The following is a 15,824-nucleotide window of genomic DNA, read 5'->3' as shown; positions in this document are numbered from 1 at the left end:
CTGGGGAGGTAGCACTGATCCACTTGGCAGACGAGAAACTGAGGCCCACTGAGCGAAACCATTGCAGGCAGGAGCCGGGCAGGCTCCACATCCGCACTGTTCACTACACTCCAGGTCTGCGGCTGCCCCTCCTGCCTCCGAACCCTGGGCTGAGAGAGGGTTAAGGGTCCAGCCTGCCATCTCTCTGGCCCCTCCACGACCCCACAGTCCTCCAGGACAGGCCTGAGGACCCATCTGCGAGCCTGGCCCCTGCCCCCTCTGGTGCTGGATCACCATAACCCCCGCTTATTTGTGACTCTCATCATTGCTACTGTTTTCTGAACAAGATGCTCAGGTTATGAATTTGGGGATGATGAACAAAACGGTCAGGAAAGTTACTAAATATCCTAACCCAGACCACACAGCACACACACTTGATAAACAATTCTCCAGAAGGCTCCTAGGTCAGAGACAAGGCTGTCCAGGTGAGGCACAGGCTCACAGAGACTTGGTGCACATGAAGTCCGAAGAGAAAGGGATGATGCAGTTTCATGAAGAAAGGGAAATGCTTTAATTTTGAAACAATGTAGTTCTAGGAGTTGGACCCACTATTCAAGGCCACAGCCACCTGCTGCTGGAGTGTCTTTGGTGTGTGACAATCAGAGCCCCAGTTCCGACGTCAGGACTCACTCCCCACTGCAGGTGGGCCAGAGGCGCACATCCTCCCTGCACAGCTCTCTGCAGGTCCTGTCCCCAGTCCCAGTGCCCACCGCCAGCTCACCTGATCAGGCACGGACTGCAGTCACCTGTGAAAAACAGGAAATGTGGTCTGAACATGAGGAGACTTCCATCTACTTCATTTATTCTAGAAGCTGTGAAAACAAAACAAAGAAAACACGAACAACTAACAGGGGCTCCTCCTGGTCCATAGGCAAAATAACAACTGTAGCAAGAGTTTTCTTCCCACCCCTGCCTTGATTTCTTTCTGGAAACTTTCTGTGCCTGCTCTGAAAATGGAGTCGCTCTGATCACGTGCGGTGTTGGCTGTTCCATCCCGGCCCTCACGCCGCACGTCGGCTGGGTCGGTTAAACTTCAAAGACATCAGCAAGTAGCGCCGAGGGCCAGTCTGTCCCCAGAGGTGTGGCAGGGAAGCCTCCTCATTGTCCAGCCTGCGTGGGGCCAGGATGCCCCCAGCCTGCCAGCAAGCCAACCCCTGGAACTCCGGACCCGCTCAGTGTACTTCATTCAGCCAACCACTGCGCGCCCAGGTCCCAGGGATGCTCGGGGAGTGAGGACCGCCTGCCTCACGCATCTACATCCCGAGGGGCTCAGGCATGTGGGACCAGCCCCCAGCAGAGATGGCCTGTCCCTCTCAGCCTGTCGTCTTGCTCCTCAAGGACCCCATCTGAATGGTCAGCCTGCCCCACACCACACGTCCATGCAGCAAACCTCCTCCCCGCACGCCCTCTCTCCTCGGCCTTGGTGCAGGGAACTGCTTCCCAGCCTGGCTTCCAGCTAAATAAACATGAAGAGCATTGAGCCAGGAGTTCAGGCGGGGTCCGAGCCGCTGGTCCAACTCACTCACGTCGTTTTTCATTTGGAATGAAATTAAACTCCTGAGAGCAGAAAAGAACCCTTTTCTAAAAGGGAAATGCATCAGCGAATCCCTCAGGGGGAAAACGTTTCGACATGGAACTTTGCCTGTACTTTCTCCGGCCAGCACTGCGGCTCCCTCTCAGCACCACCCCTGCGCCCTGCCTCTCTTGAGTTTTCAACCCACCTTCTCCTGATTTGTGTGTGCGGGAAAGTCGCCCCGCGCCTGTGTCCCAGACCCATCCCTTTGCTCTCCCAAGCCCGTTCCAGAAGTGCCTGGGTCAGGAATAAGCTGGAGGGCTTCTGGTCAGCACTATCTTAAGAAGCAAAGAAAACTGCAACGCAACACAGCAGCCCCGGAATCAATGCCATCCGGCCGCCCCGCCCCCAGCGTTTTCCTTCAAGATGCATTTGTCTCAGCAAAGCCCGCGGACCAGCTCAACAATGAGCAAATTAACAGGGTTGTGCCCATGTTTTCAGCCTGATGGCTGTTTATTTCCCTGTTGACCGCTCCCTTCATCAGGGTCTTTGAGCACCGAAGCTCCTGCCCAGGAGCCTGACCAAGTGAAAGACTAAGCATGTATTTACTTAAAAAAAAAAACCTCAAAACCCCAAGGCCACTTACTGATTTTAACACCTTTTGATGTGTTAAAAGTCCTTGTCGGATGGCAGATAAATCCATACACCACCCGTGGGTTGCGAACCCCAGCAAGACCCAGCAAGGTCCCTGAGCAGGATTCCGGCGGTGCAGGGCTGTGAGTGCTGATGCAATATCCAAAGGGGGGCAGGGCCATCCCAGCAGGACGGTGCACCCATGGGGCACCTGCAGAGTCACCCTCACAAAGCTGCCTCCTTCCCCCAAGCTGGCAAGGTTGTTCTCACCTCAAAGACACACAGGCTCAGGTTCAAAGACAGAAACCTCAAGACCACCAGCTGGCTGTGCTGGGGACTGGGGCCCAGGTCCGTCTGGCTCGGAAGCTCTTGCCGAATCCACTACCTCCACCTGACAGGTGGGTGACGCACGTGGGCTGGAAATGAGAGCCAGGCAGGCCCTTCCCTCACTCCCGGGCTCACTTCATGGCCTCCTCTCTTCTTCCCCTGATTTATGGAAGGTTCTGCCTGGAACGTGCTAAGAAACACATGATGGAGAGCAGAGCCATGCCCCACGTGCCCGCAGCCTCCCTGTAATGGAAACGGTAGGGATGCCACCTGGCTTTGTGCTGTGCCCTGGTCTCAGGACAACCCCCAGCATGAGCTCATGGAGGTGCAGAGGAAGCCAGGGGCTCTGGGTCACTCTGCTCTGCTCTGCTCCCACCCAAGGATGCGCACACCACGTGGCCATGCCATTTGCCCCAGCCCCCCCAGCCCATGTGTCCCTTTAACCCCCTCACATAACTACGACTCAATTATACTGCCATCCACTCTAAAATGCACGCTGCGGGAATGAGCGCGTTCCCTGCAAAGGTGTCACCAGGAGGGGCCAAGCTATTCTGAAGGTGCGCCCAGCTACTCAAGGCAGGGGGAGGCTTCCCTTAGGCAGGGGGCTGAGGAAAGTTTGTCCGGCTTGTACCCAGACTCCAAGTGTGTGTGTGTGTGTGTGTGTGTGTAGCCCGCCGGTTCCCCAGCACCTACATCTCCTGGACAAGTTGTCACATGGCCTGCTCACCCATCACCCCGTGCGGGCCCTGTGCATTTCCTTTGGAGGGGTTGGTGGCTTTCTTAGAGAGGTGTGTGTACACACATGTGCACGTGGGTGTCAGCTGTGACTTCTGACTGCACTTGTGCCTGTTGTCCTGGTCTGCTTTGGGTATGGTGGCCTTCTCACTGGGGACGTGTCATCTTCCCTCCGGCCCACCCACTGCGCCTCGGCTCTAGGGTGTTCTGGGAAGGACACCACACGCACACACACTCACAAACACACACATACATACTCACACACACACTCACAAACTCACGCACACTCCTCTCTCCTCTCTCTGCTGCTTTGAATCCCAAGGCATTCCCCGTGAGTTCCAGGGGAGCTGGTGGGTGGTGGGAGTGAGTGGAAGAGCACAGAGTCAGGGTCCCTTCCTTCCCACCCAGCTTCACGGAGGAGATGCGAGAGCGTCCTTGAGGGGGCGTGTCCTGCAGCTGCCGTGGCGCCTGGGAGCCCACGTCCCGGGCAGCAGGCAGCCACCACTTACGCTCAGACCTTTGAGTGTGGGGTCTAAGAACTGCAGCTACATAACAGGTGAAGCACCATTCTTGCAATTTGGCAGTAAAATCATGTGCTTATCTTCTACTGCACTTGTGAAAGGACATATTTGCACACCCAGCACCATCCGCATGTCTGAGACTCAGCCTCCCACCTTCCATGCCGCCACACCACTGTGTTGGCCCAGCGCAGCCACCATAACGGACGCACCTGCCGGGCAGCTGAACCGCGGACATTTATTTTCTCGGGGCTCTAGAGGTTGGATGCCTCGGGCCGGGGTGCCAGCAGGTGGGCTATGCTGAGGCCCCTTCTCACTGTCCTCGCATGACCTTTCCTCTTGCACTTGGGGACAGAGAGGTCTTCTGTGTCCCTTCCTCTTCTTATGAAGACATTAACGAACGACATCAGATCGCGGCCCCCCCCAGTGACCTCATTTAACCTTAATCACCTCCTGAAAGGCCCCGTCTCCAAATAGTCACCTTAGGGCTAGGGCTTCAACAGAAGAATCTGAGGGGGGCCCAGCTCCATCCCTGACAACCCTTTCCAGGTCACTCCACCACTGCCACCCTTTAACCTCTGCCTGCCCCCCACCACCAGAAAAAAAAATCAAGCTCTCCTGGACCCCCAATAGCCAATAGCTCCTCCCTGAACAACTCTGGTCCTTTCTCTAGTTTTCTCATGGGCAGACACTAATCTGCATCCCCTTTTCGGAGAATGTGACCCACTGGCAGGCAGGCGGAGCCCAGAGTCCCCACTGGTCAGGGTCTGCCTCTCTGCAGCCAGTCTGCTAGCTGGAGGGGGCAGAGACCACTCCTACAGGGAGTCTGCATTCACTGAGCAAACACTCGCTGGGCGGAAAGGGCGCGAGGAGTAGTGGGCAGCAGGGACGCTCACGTGTTCTGGAAGGTGGCACACGGCCGCTCATTCCCTCGGTCAGGCGTCCACGGGGAGGTAAACTCTGCATCACTGCTGCAGAGGGGCTGCCCGCCAGGACAGCCGTCCCCCACCAGTGCCCTGGCATGATTAGCGGTCCCAGAACACAGAGACTTAGAGGAGGGACACTTACAGACCTCGTAGGAGGTAGGCACACCAGCACTGTTCCACTCTGTCAGGAAACCGAGCACCTATTATGCGCCTGGTCCCAGGTGCCCACAGTGCCCAGCCCAGGGAACAGAGACACATGGCCTGCCAAGGTGGCTGGTGTCTTTTTCCTGCTGGCTCCCAAGAACCGGGAGCACCTCCCATACCCATCTCCCCCGTCGCCAGCCCCCACCCCCAGCCTCCTCATCACAGCGCAGGTCTATGGCACACCAGGATTTGGGTCCCAGCTCTGACAATTCATGGTCAGGTGACTGGGCCCTCAGTTTCCTCACCTATGAAATGGGTGTGTAACTGGCACACAATCAAAGAAGTGTGAGGGGAGCACGCAAGAGGGTAAGTGAGATGACAGAGTGAAGGATCCTGCTCCATCCAAGCCAGCTGGTCCCGCGGGGAGCGACGGGCACAGCAGGTCCAGAGGCCAGCTCGGCCCTTCTTGGCCATGTGACCTGCCCCTCCAGGCTCCCACTGCTTCATCTGTCACTGGAGGGCTGGGCCAGGCCACGCTGTCTCCTCCCGTGTGCCCAGGCGGCAGCCGCAGCCTTCCCCCACAGCAGGAGCTGGGTGGTTAATTCACCAGCGTCCCCAGCCTGATGGCTGTGGTTGGAGCACAGGGCTGAGGTTTGAGTCTGGCCAGGGCAGGGGCGAGGGCCAAGCACACAGGCCAGGTGGGGCCAGCACATTCCCTGGTTCCCACCGCACTGGGTAGGCAACTTCTGGTGGGATTCTGCGGGGTGGGGGCTCCTGCCAGGCTGAAGCAGCTAATAGGAGTGTTAGGAAGGGCGTGGCTTCTAGCCCATTCTGGGAATAGGTGTGATGTGGCCGTAACTGAGCCATCCCCCTAGACCGCTCAGCACCAGCGGCCTTGCCCTCCACCTGGGTGCCAGGAGCCGGTCCCTTGGCTTTTCTGAGCAGGGGGTGGAGACCCTCTTTGCCCTGATGCTGCTTCTGCTGGTAGCCTGGAGCTGTGGGACCCGGGACAGGGGTGTGGATGCACTGGTGCTGCCCACCTCCCAGTGCTGGAGAGCGGGCTGAGGACCAGGGGAGGGGACAAAGCCCCCAGGCCTATTGTCACCCCTTGTCTTCAGTCTGCTGGGATGACCCCAGTTTCAGATGTGGCACCTTATCATCTCCACACACCCCTAAAATCGTGGGATTTTGGGTACATTTGCAGTCCAAGCTGTCCTGGGGTTGAGACCTGATGCTGCACCTGTGTAGCTCCTGGGGTTTTGCTGGGGCAGGAACCCTGGAACCCCCATGGGTGGCCACACCCAGAGCCCAACTGGGACAACCTCTCATCTGCTGGACCACCCTGCCTGGGGTGAGCAGGGCCCGCAGGCCGCCGAGGAGGGTGCCAGGGCTGGTGATTTATACATGCCTCCCCTGAGTCACAGGACTTGCCAACATGCTGCCTACCCTGCTCTACTTTCCTTTGCAAGCAGCTTGTTCTGCCAGCCGCCAGGCCCTGCACCCCAGCCAGACCCCTCCTGGCACTTGGCTCTCAACTGCAGACTTCGTCCCCTGACCAGTGGCTTTTCTGAGGCCCCACAGGGGTAGCCTGCCAGCTCCCCGTCCAGCCAGGCGGTGTGCTTGGGGCAGCTTGGGCAAAGGCCACAGCCACCCACCCGCTCCCTGGCATACCCATTGGCTCTAAGTATGGAGATGGGGCTGCAGGTTAATTTACAGTGTTTCGGGGAGCTGAATATGGGAATGTCTTCTGGTCTTTAAATTAGTCATGAAGTCGGATCCCATCAGCACAATTAGAACCTTCAGCTAATGATTATTTATGGAGTTTGGAATGCTTATTAACCCGGTTATATTAAATATTAAACTAAATTGTAATACTTATATCTGTATTTACAGTACAAGGTACAGGAAGAGCTGCAGTTCTCTGCACCCCCATCCCAGGGGCCTCAGATCGTGGAGGACTTGGGCAGAGCTGGCAGTGCAGTGGGGTGGGGAGAACACAGCCCAAATCTGGGGCCGCTGAGGGGAGCAAGGTGGACTGACCCCGGAGGGGCAGGGCAGCCCGGCCCGGCACTCCCATGTCCTCTGGTCCCTGGTGGAATGCGGGGCTCACACTGCCCAGTGTCCCCCACCTGCTGCCCACCCCGCCCTGCAGATGGGACTTGGGCTGGCAGCATGAGCAGCCTCGCGGCGGGCCCGCAGCCCAGAGCAGGGTGGCCACGAGCCCTCTCAGCAGCAGAGGCTGCAGGGGTGGAGCATGGGACTCCTGTGCCAGCCCTCCCAGCCCCGCGAGGTGGGCGAATAAACTCTCCACCCTCGGCCCTGCTTGTACGTGGGGTGATAGCCATTCCTGCTCAGCGGGCTGTGGTCCAGCCAATGCACAGAAACGCTGAGACGTGCCCAGGCAGTGAGATGGGTCAGCAAACACTCTTAAATAACAGCTTCGAGAGAGAGTTGACACACCGTACAAGTCACCCACTCAAAGTGCACAGTACATGGGTGTTATGTAGCACAGAGGTGTGCAACCATCACCACAAACTCTTTTAGACCATCTTCATCACTCCAAAAAGAAACCCCGTCCCCATCAGCGGTTCCCCGCCTCCTCCCCAAGCTCTAAGCCCCAGGCAGCCCCTAATCTGCTTTCTGTCTTATGGATGTACCTGCTCTGGGCACTTCACACCCACCATGTCGTACAGTACGGGGCCTCTGTGCAGGCTTCTTTCACCCCGCGTCGTGTTCTAAGGCCCCTCCACACAGCAGTGGGGGTCGGGCCTCCATCCCTTCTCGTGGCTGAGTGATGCTCCCCTGCATGGATGGACCACCTTTGTTCATCCCGTTGTCAGCTGATAACCTTGGGCTGTTTGCACTGTGGGGCATCTGTGAGCACACATGGACACATGCTTGTTTGGACATGTGTTCTCATTTCTCTGGGTCATGTTTAACTCTGTTTTTAAAGGGAAGGTCAGCACTGCTTGTTCATCACCAAGCCAAGCCACGGCCCCCTTTCACGGGCGCCTACTGTCTGCCTTGGCTTTTTCTGAATGCACCGCTCACTTCCAATCCCATTGGAGATGGGCCCTCGGTCACATGGTGTGTGGGGTTGGGTCGCCTCTGCGATTAGCGCTTGCACTCTTTGGGGATGAGGGTGCTGCCTCCGCCACCTCCTGCAGAGAGCTGCCCATGGCCAGTGCTGGGCAGCAGAGCCACTCAGCCAACATGGCTCCGTGGGGGCACTTGCTGACAATTGGCTCAGGCCAGCAGTGAGGGGGGCGGTCAGGCAAGGAGACGGAGAAGAATCCAGAATGACTCCTGGCTTTGAGCTGAACAACTGTGTGGATGGTGGAGCCATTTCTTGGGATGGGGACCAGGAATTGGATGTGTGGAGATGCATTAGCTATGCCCCCGCCTATATATATTACAGGGAAGAGACCCCGCTGCCACGCTGACCACATGTGCATTTCCCAGCACCCTGGGGCTCTCTGCGCCCAGGACTGGGAACAGCCTCCAGCAGGGGAGGAAAGAGGCCAGACCTGCCCCTCCCAGGTTCAGAACCCCCAACCGCCCCCCTTCCCAGGGCCTGGTTCCCCCCTCTGATGGTGGGGAGCACCACTGAGGTGCCTCACTTGTGCTGAGTGCTTACTTTGTGCCAGGCTCCACGCTGCGTAATTAAAAGTGCCCACTCGCTTAATCTTCACTGCCACCCCAGGAGGTGGGAGCTGTTTCCTCTATCTAATAAATCAGAAACCTGAGGCCGCCAGGCCCAGATGTCTGCTCTCTGCAGCATTCAGACATCCAGAGCCCCCGGTCTCCCACCCAAGGGCAGGGGTCCGCCCTGAGAAGGGTCAGAGGTGGGATAACAGTGCTCAGACAGGAAGACGCAGATGGCTGGGGACAGACAGGCAGCTGTGTGCTCAGGGTCAGCGCCTGCCCCGCCCCAGCTCAGTGGTCCAGCCGACGCCTGACCGCCCCTCCGCGTGCTTGTCTGGGGCACGCCCGAGCTGAGTCACCAGCCCCTGAAGAGGTGTGCTCACAGGGAGGCAGGTGGCCGTGGCCTGGCCAGCTCCCTGGGGGCCAGGCCAGGCTCCTCTGTGGCAGGAGTTGGCTCACTCCCCAGCCCTGCCCTTGCCAGCTGCGTGACTCCAGCGGCTTCCTGCTCCTCTCGGCCTCAGCGCCCTCCCCTGGAAAAAGGAGCCCGTCCTGACTGGCCAGCAGGAGGGCTGTTGAGGGGACGAAAGGAGGTATTCCCGCACAGGACCAGTGGGGCCCGGTGGGCGGCAGGCCCCGCGCAGCTGGTGGCTGGCCTGGACCCTGTGCTCATGTGGGCTGGGGTGGGAGCTCTGCACCTCCAGGCCCTGCCATCTGGGCAGATGTGCAAGCATGCAAGTGGGGCCAACCTCTTTTCTTTGCTTGACAGGTGACACTCTGTGGGGGCCCCACACCCTTTTATCACATGACTCCTTATTGTTTTCATGAGGAAACAGGAGTCCAGAGAGGCTTGGTGGTTTGCCCAGGGCTGCCCGACAAAGCAGCCAGGGTGGGAGCTTGTGGCCGTAATGAGGTCGGGTAGGAGGAGGCGGAAGCAGGAGAAGGGCTTGGTTGGGGGTGACCTGGCCCAGGCATCCTCCATCCCTACAGGGGGGTTCTGAAAAGGCCCGATGGCAGGAGGAAAGCGCGGGCTGGGGGCTGGCTGGGGCCAGCGGCTGACAGCCGAGCTGGGCCGGGCGGCCTCAGGGCACCTGGACTGGCCAAGGGCTCTGCTGTCTCTGTCCTGAAATCACAGTGCTCTTCGAACCAGGGGCCACTTTGTCATTCTGCACGGAGCCCCCAAATTAAGTTGGCCTTGGGTTTTGGAGTCCAGAAACAAATGGGTCTGAGTTCCAGCCCTGATGTCTTGTTGTATGACCTCGGACCAGGCACTGAACCGTTATGTCTCACGCACTTACCTGCCAGAGGGGAATAAAGAAGGTGCGCGGCGCCAGGCGACCGTCACGGCCATCCCAGCGGGCAAAGGCCATTGCCTCCGCAGCTCTGGTGTGTGGATTGGCCTCCGGCGACAGGAGTCATAGTGACAGAGCCACCCCGCCACCTTCCTCAGGCCCCAGGGAGAGGGAGCAAGCTGTCACAGTCGGCTCCGTCCCTGCCCAGTGCCCTCGTCCAGCCCCTGTGTCTCTGGATGCCCCGTTCAGTGCTGTGTCCTGGCTCAGAGCCCTGCAGCACGACTCTCCTGTGAGACATGGCAGTCGTCGTCCCAGCCCAGGGGCAAAAGGTCATAGAGCAGGGGCACGTTAATGGCAGGAGGGGAAGCATCTGATAGCAGCATGGAGGATGGAGCCTGGTGTTTGCTGCAGGAACAGGTACAGGCAATGTAAGCCCTTATGATGGGGAACACAGGAGACCTGGAGATGGGCAGTGAGATCAGCCATGGAGGTTTAGGGTATCGTGGCACCCCAAGTGGACAGGCCCAGCACACAGGGAGATGTGGCTTTGAACTCTGAGCACGTAGTACACGCCGAAGGGGCAAGGACAATGTGATGCTTTAGAAGACCGAGTCAGCATCTGTATGAGTCTCCTTTGGCTCCTGTAACAAATTACTACAGGCTGTGCAGCTTAAAACAACTGGATTTTATGCTCTTCGTTCTGGAGGCCAGAGATCTGAGGTCACGGTGTCGGCAGGGCTGTGCCCCTCTGAAGGTCTAGGGAATGGCTTTCCTTTCTTTGTCAGCTTCTAGCCACCCTTAGCACCCCCTGGCTCCCCATCTCTGCCTCCATCCTCACTTGGCATCTTCCCTGTGTATGTCTGGGCACCTGTATCGCTGCACAAATCCCCCCTTCTTGTAAGGACATCAGTCATTGGATTTAGGGCCACTTCATCCAATGTGATCTCATCTTAACTAATTGCGTCTGCAAAAACCCTGTTTCCAAATAAGGTCACAAACCGAGGTTCCAGGTGAATGTGACTTTTGGGGGGCCACTATTCATCCCAGAATAGCCTCTAAGCTGACAAGGAAGGGTTTAAAGACAGGCAGAGGAGAGGAGAAATTTCTGGGGACAAGGGACAAGCTGTCCTATGAGGTTAGAAATCGACATCCCCTGTGGGAGGAATGGAGCCGGAATGCTGGTGCATGGGGTGGGTGCGGCAGTGAGCAGGGGCAGCGAGGTGGGCACAGGGTTCACAGGCTGGTGAACAGGAAGCCAAGGAACAGGAGATGAGAAGAGGGAGATGGACTGGCACAGCCCCTGGGGTCCACCAGGCCAGGAGTGTGGCCCATGCCAGGAGGGCCCAGACGGAGGAGGGGAGATTTAGAATGGACTTGGGCCAGATAGTTGGGGTGGCAGAGGAGCAGGTTGGTTTCATTTTCCCATGAAGGTGGAGGAGGCCTGGCCTAGAAGCTCCAGCTGCAGGTGGCCACACACCTGGGGACCCTACAGGGCTGGAATGTGGGAGGGTGAGCAGCCAGCCCCAAAATGAAAAGCCACAGGTCTGTCTTGGAGGAAGAGGTTGAACTTGACCTTTGTGGTCCAGCAGGTAGAACCCAGACCAATGGGGAAATTATAAGGAGGCAAATCTCAGTAATTTCCAGGGAAACCCTTATTATTTTGGGGAACTTCTGGGAATGGGCTGGGAGGGGGCGCATGGTGGACTCCGAAGCACTGGGGGTCATAGCAAAGTGTGTGGGTGTCAGCCAAGGCGGGCTGGCTGACGTGTGACGCCTACTGACCTGGAGTCTCCATGCCCCATGGTGGACGCCAGCGCACAGTGTGGGCTCCCAGTGTGCTTCTGGGGCTTTCCAGGCACTGGGGGGGCCAGCAGATGATGGAGCGAAAAGAGGAGGTTAGAAACCACCGGGGGGAAAGGGGAATTTGCAACGAGACTGAGGGAGGTATGACCTGGGCAGGGTGAAGTCGTGATCTGGGATAGGGGGTGGAAATACTAAAAACCCCCGTGCCGCACCCCACACCATCCAGAACTGAAGCTGGGGGTGCATTCTTCCCCGCCCTGGGCATGTCAGCTTCTCCTCACCTGCCACTCACTATACCCAGATTACCACACTTGGACTTCCCTGGCAGCCTCCGTGGCTCAGGGGCTCTCTCCCAGAGGAATGGCAGCAGCCGGGGCTCCCAACAGCAGGACCGAGAGCCCAGGTGCCTCTGGTCACATTTCGGAGCTGGCAGACCGTGGAGATCATCCATCCCAACCCCATCAGCTAAGTGCCTCGCCAAAACATGACACCCCAGACACAGAGCTGGGGCTTAGACCCCGATGCAGAGATGCTGGCTCTGACATCGGACCCATTTCCATCCTGGGGGGGGGCGCTGCAGTGCCATTCTGGCACCCACCACCCAGAGTTGGCCTCAGACCCCATCCTCCACAAGGCCGCCAGACTGCAGGCACCAGCTGAAAGTCTTGGAGGCCATTCACACTCTGACCTATCAGCTTTCAGTTCAGGGGTTCCCATGACCCCTGAGTTCTATATCTGCTAGAATGTCTCAGACTCGAGAAAACCTGCAATTACAGTTGGATTATGAAGGACACATGCAGGGCAAGATCTGGGTCAGAGCTCAGAGCTGCCATGCCCTGCCCCTGTGGCATCGGGCATGGACCACATCCATGTGCTGCCCCTCAGGAAGCTGCCCCCAGGCCCAGCGCCCGGGGTTTTTACCAGGGTTTTGTTACATACGCATGACTGATTAAACCATTGGCCACTCCACTGAACTTCATCTCCAGCCCCTCCAGAGAATGGGCTGGTCTGATATTCCAACCCTCTAATCAGGAGGCTGGTGACCCACCCCCATCCCAAAGTGACTTAGGGGACCACCCTTAGTTGTCTCATTAGCATGACAAGGACCCACCTATCACTGGAGAAATTCCGTGAGTTTCAGAGGCTCTGTGCCGGGAAGCCCTTTGGGTGCACACAGGTACAGTCGCAGGTAACACGCAGCACAATCCATCCTTGATGATGGCAAATAATGTCCCTCAAGAAAGGTGCCAGAAAAGCGCCTCTCACAGAGAACAATCCCTGCAAAACACAGAAATCGCCCGATGAGAGCAAATGAGGCGACAGAAAGCGGGGCCGGCAGGAGTGGGAGCTGGTCGAACCAAGGCAGGCAGGACGCCTCCCTCCAAGGGCAGAAATGTAGCCAAGAGAAGAGGCAGCCAACATGTGCCCGCGTGAGTTGGGGGCAGAGACCACGATGGCGGCGCCCAGGGACTCGTAACTCTACTGCCCGCGGCCACGGGCCGCTCCGGTGTGCGTCTGTTACAGCGCCAGCAGGTTTGGGCAGCATTTGTGACGGACGAACTGAAATCCCTGCTACCTAAGCAATCTGGATGCTGACCCACAGCCCTTCGTGACAAGAGCTACATGGGCCCCCCACCCGGAGCCAGTTCTGAGTCACCTGTCCAGGTCCCCACAGCCGCGGACGCACACAAGCTGCACACAGTTGGCAGGCCCTCCCGGCCTCGGGTGCTCAGAAAGCAGTTTATAAGCTTACCTGCGAAATCCCACCCCAGTAAATCTCGGGAATGGGAGCGGATTCACCTAATGGAATTAGAACATATAAAATAGGGGTGATCTGGAAAGGGCTTTGGACACTAAGCCCTCTCTGGAAATTGGAAAGTCGCTAACATCAGCCAGGGAGACCCTGGAAATTGCAGACCTGTATGCCCAGAGGTAATGAGGTCAAATGCTCCATGTATCTAAAAGGAAATCGGGCTCTCGAACTCACCAGAGCGCTCCAAAAAGTTAATAAAATGGCAGGCATCCCAGCAGCCCAGTGGACATAATTTACCTGGGTTTTCAAAAGGCTTCTGATGGGTCCTTCGGGAGAGACGAGTAGGGAAGGGACGCCAAGGAGGGAGGACAGAGACTCGCTGGCTGCAGGTTAAGCCCTTGTTAAATGAAAGGCTCCGAGTCCTGGGGCCAGCGGCTGCCAGAACCACCGGAACACAGTTAATAATTGTGGACCCCCAGGGCCAACTTTGGGGCAGAAACCACCATTAAATTTAAAAACTGAAGAGCAAGCTCGCAGGGTCTCGCCTCCTCGGGAGCTTTCCTGTAGGCAAAGGAGAGCGAGAAGTTCCGTTCCTTGGAACTATTTGCTTTCCACTTTTGGACCTTTCAAAGGCAGATGGAGGATCCTGTCCACCCGGTCTCCACACTGCCCCTGGGCTGGGCATGGTGCCTGCTGAGAAGGTGGTTGAAGGCTGGCTCTGGACAGATTCTGGACACATTTGGGGCTGTGCTTGATTTTTTGCCACACATCTGCCTTCTCCTGGCCTGAGGGGCCCCCAGGGCAGCAATCACAAGCCGATGTTGAGGCCACTTCCCCATCCCTCCTGCTGGGCACATTCCCGCAAAGGGACCAGCAGCCAGGAGAAACCACCAGGCGAGGCAGGCCTTTGGAGCACACCTGCCCCAGCAGCGTGCACAGGGCCTGTCCTCTGGGCAGGATTTGCGGGGGGCCCAGGGGTGAGGCAGAAAGAACCAGGCAGGTGAACCGGGGACAAGGTGCCTGCCAGGGGCAAGCTCCAGGCCAGAGCGCGCGTGTGTGAGCGTCCTGGGGCCGCTGTAACAAAACCCCACAAACTGGCAGCCTAAAACAACAGAAATGGATTCTCTCTCAGAGGCCAAAAGGCTAAAATTCAGGTGTCTGCAGGGCCTTGCCCCACCCCAGAGACTGCAGGGGGATTCCTTCCTGCCCCTCACAGCCCCGGGGCTGTGTGGCTGTGGCTGCGCCCCTCCAGTCTCTGCCTCTCCCCAGTGCTTGTGTCTCACGTCTCCCTCCCTGCTCACAGAGGGACACTAATCATTGGATTTGGGGCCCACCCTACATCCAGAACGATCTCCTCTCCAGATCTGTGACTTAAACATATTTGCAAAGACCCTTCCTCCAAATAAGGTCACATTCACAGGTTCTGGGGGTCTGGACTTGGGCATGTCTTTGTGGGGGACACGATTCATCCCACTACAGTGTATGTACATGCATTTATTCAGCAAACACTTGCCAGGTTCTACTGGGCACTGGGCACTGTTCGAGGCAATGGGCAGCACCCTGGACCTCTGGAGCTTTGGTTCTGGGCAGGGGCTGTGCTTGTACTTGGTGCCTTCGGTCTGCCTTCCACATGAATCTCACCTGCCAGCCTAGACAGAGGGGCAGCTCGTGGAGAACCAGAGCCACCAGAGCTGCCGCTAGGCCCCTCCCCCGGCAGCCCCTTTCCCAGCAGCTACTCACAGGGCTGCACAGAACGGAGCAGGATTCTCCGGCTGGGCCACCAGAACAGGTAAACAGCTGACAGGGAAAAGAAGGCACTGCCAGCAGGAAGTCCGTGTGCCTTTCCAGCGTTCTGAACAAACAACATAAATTAAAGTGCTATAGAATTTACAAAGTGCCTATAAAGTACGAACATTCACTTGGAACAATCCTTAAACGTGCTGGCCATCTTCCTAATGCTGGGCTGGGATAGAGGGACAGAAAGGAAACCAAGGAAAAGTCCACCTTGGCTGCCGCCGCCCAGCCTAATGTCTTCAGAGCTGTAAGCCTCCAAGCCAGCTGGGCCCACGGCAGGATGGTTCCCGGCCCGGGGAAAGCCCTGTGCCCATTAGGGTAGAGAGGGAGGCTCTTCCTGAGCCTCTCAGAGCTTCTGGGACCCGAGAATGCCTCCTTAGTCCTGGATGTGTTACCTGCTTGCGCTGAAGGCCCTGAGCCTGCTCAGCCAAGATGCAGCCATCAAGGGCAAAGCCTCAGGGGCCAGGCTGGTGCCCCACCTGCACCGGCCCTACCCCTCGAACTCAGGAGCCCCGCTGGGGTGCTCCCCTAGCAGCCAGGCCTCCTGGGATGAAAGGAGGAGGAGGCCAGTGGGGTGCTCCGTGGCCAAGGGTCTAGACGGCACATGGACCTGTCTGGGCACCCCCACACCCCCTCTCTGGTGCCCCACGTGGCGATGCCATCAGCTCTGAGGGGCAAGTGGGCATGTCGGCTTCCACAGCCAGA

General features: G+C 57.9%; 1 protein-coding gene and 1 long non-coding RNA gene across 11 annotated transcripts in view; one reads left to right on the top strand and one right to left on the bottom strand.

Annotated features, from left to right (window-relative positions):
• Positions 1-15,824, top strand: part of RBFOX3 (RNA binding fox-1 homolog 3) — a 425,191-nt gene that overhangs the window by 278,472 nt on the left and 130,895 nt on the right. The window lies entirely within an intron of this gene.
• LOC118968173 (uncharacterized) lies at positions 527-13,904 on the bottom strand. The gene is made up of 3 exons (XR_005055696.2): positions 13,623-13,904; positions 12,684-12,850; positions 527-785 (listed from the first exon to the last, which is right to left on the bottom strand). It is a non-coding gene; the product is annotated as an uncharacterized lncRNA (long non-coding RNA).

This window comes from Manis javanica, chromosome 4, assembly GCF_040802235.1.
Source record: "Manis javanica isolate MJ-LG chromosome 4, MJ_LKY, whole genome shotgun sequence".
Lineage (NCBI taxonomy): Eukaryota > Metazoa > Chordata > Mammalia > Pholidota > Manidae > Manis > Manis javanica.
Note: the sequence above shows the minus strand (reverse complement) of the source record. Positions and strands in the feature narration are given on the sequence as shown.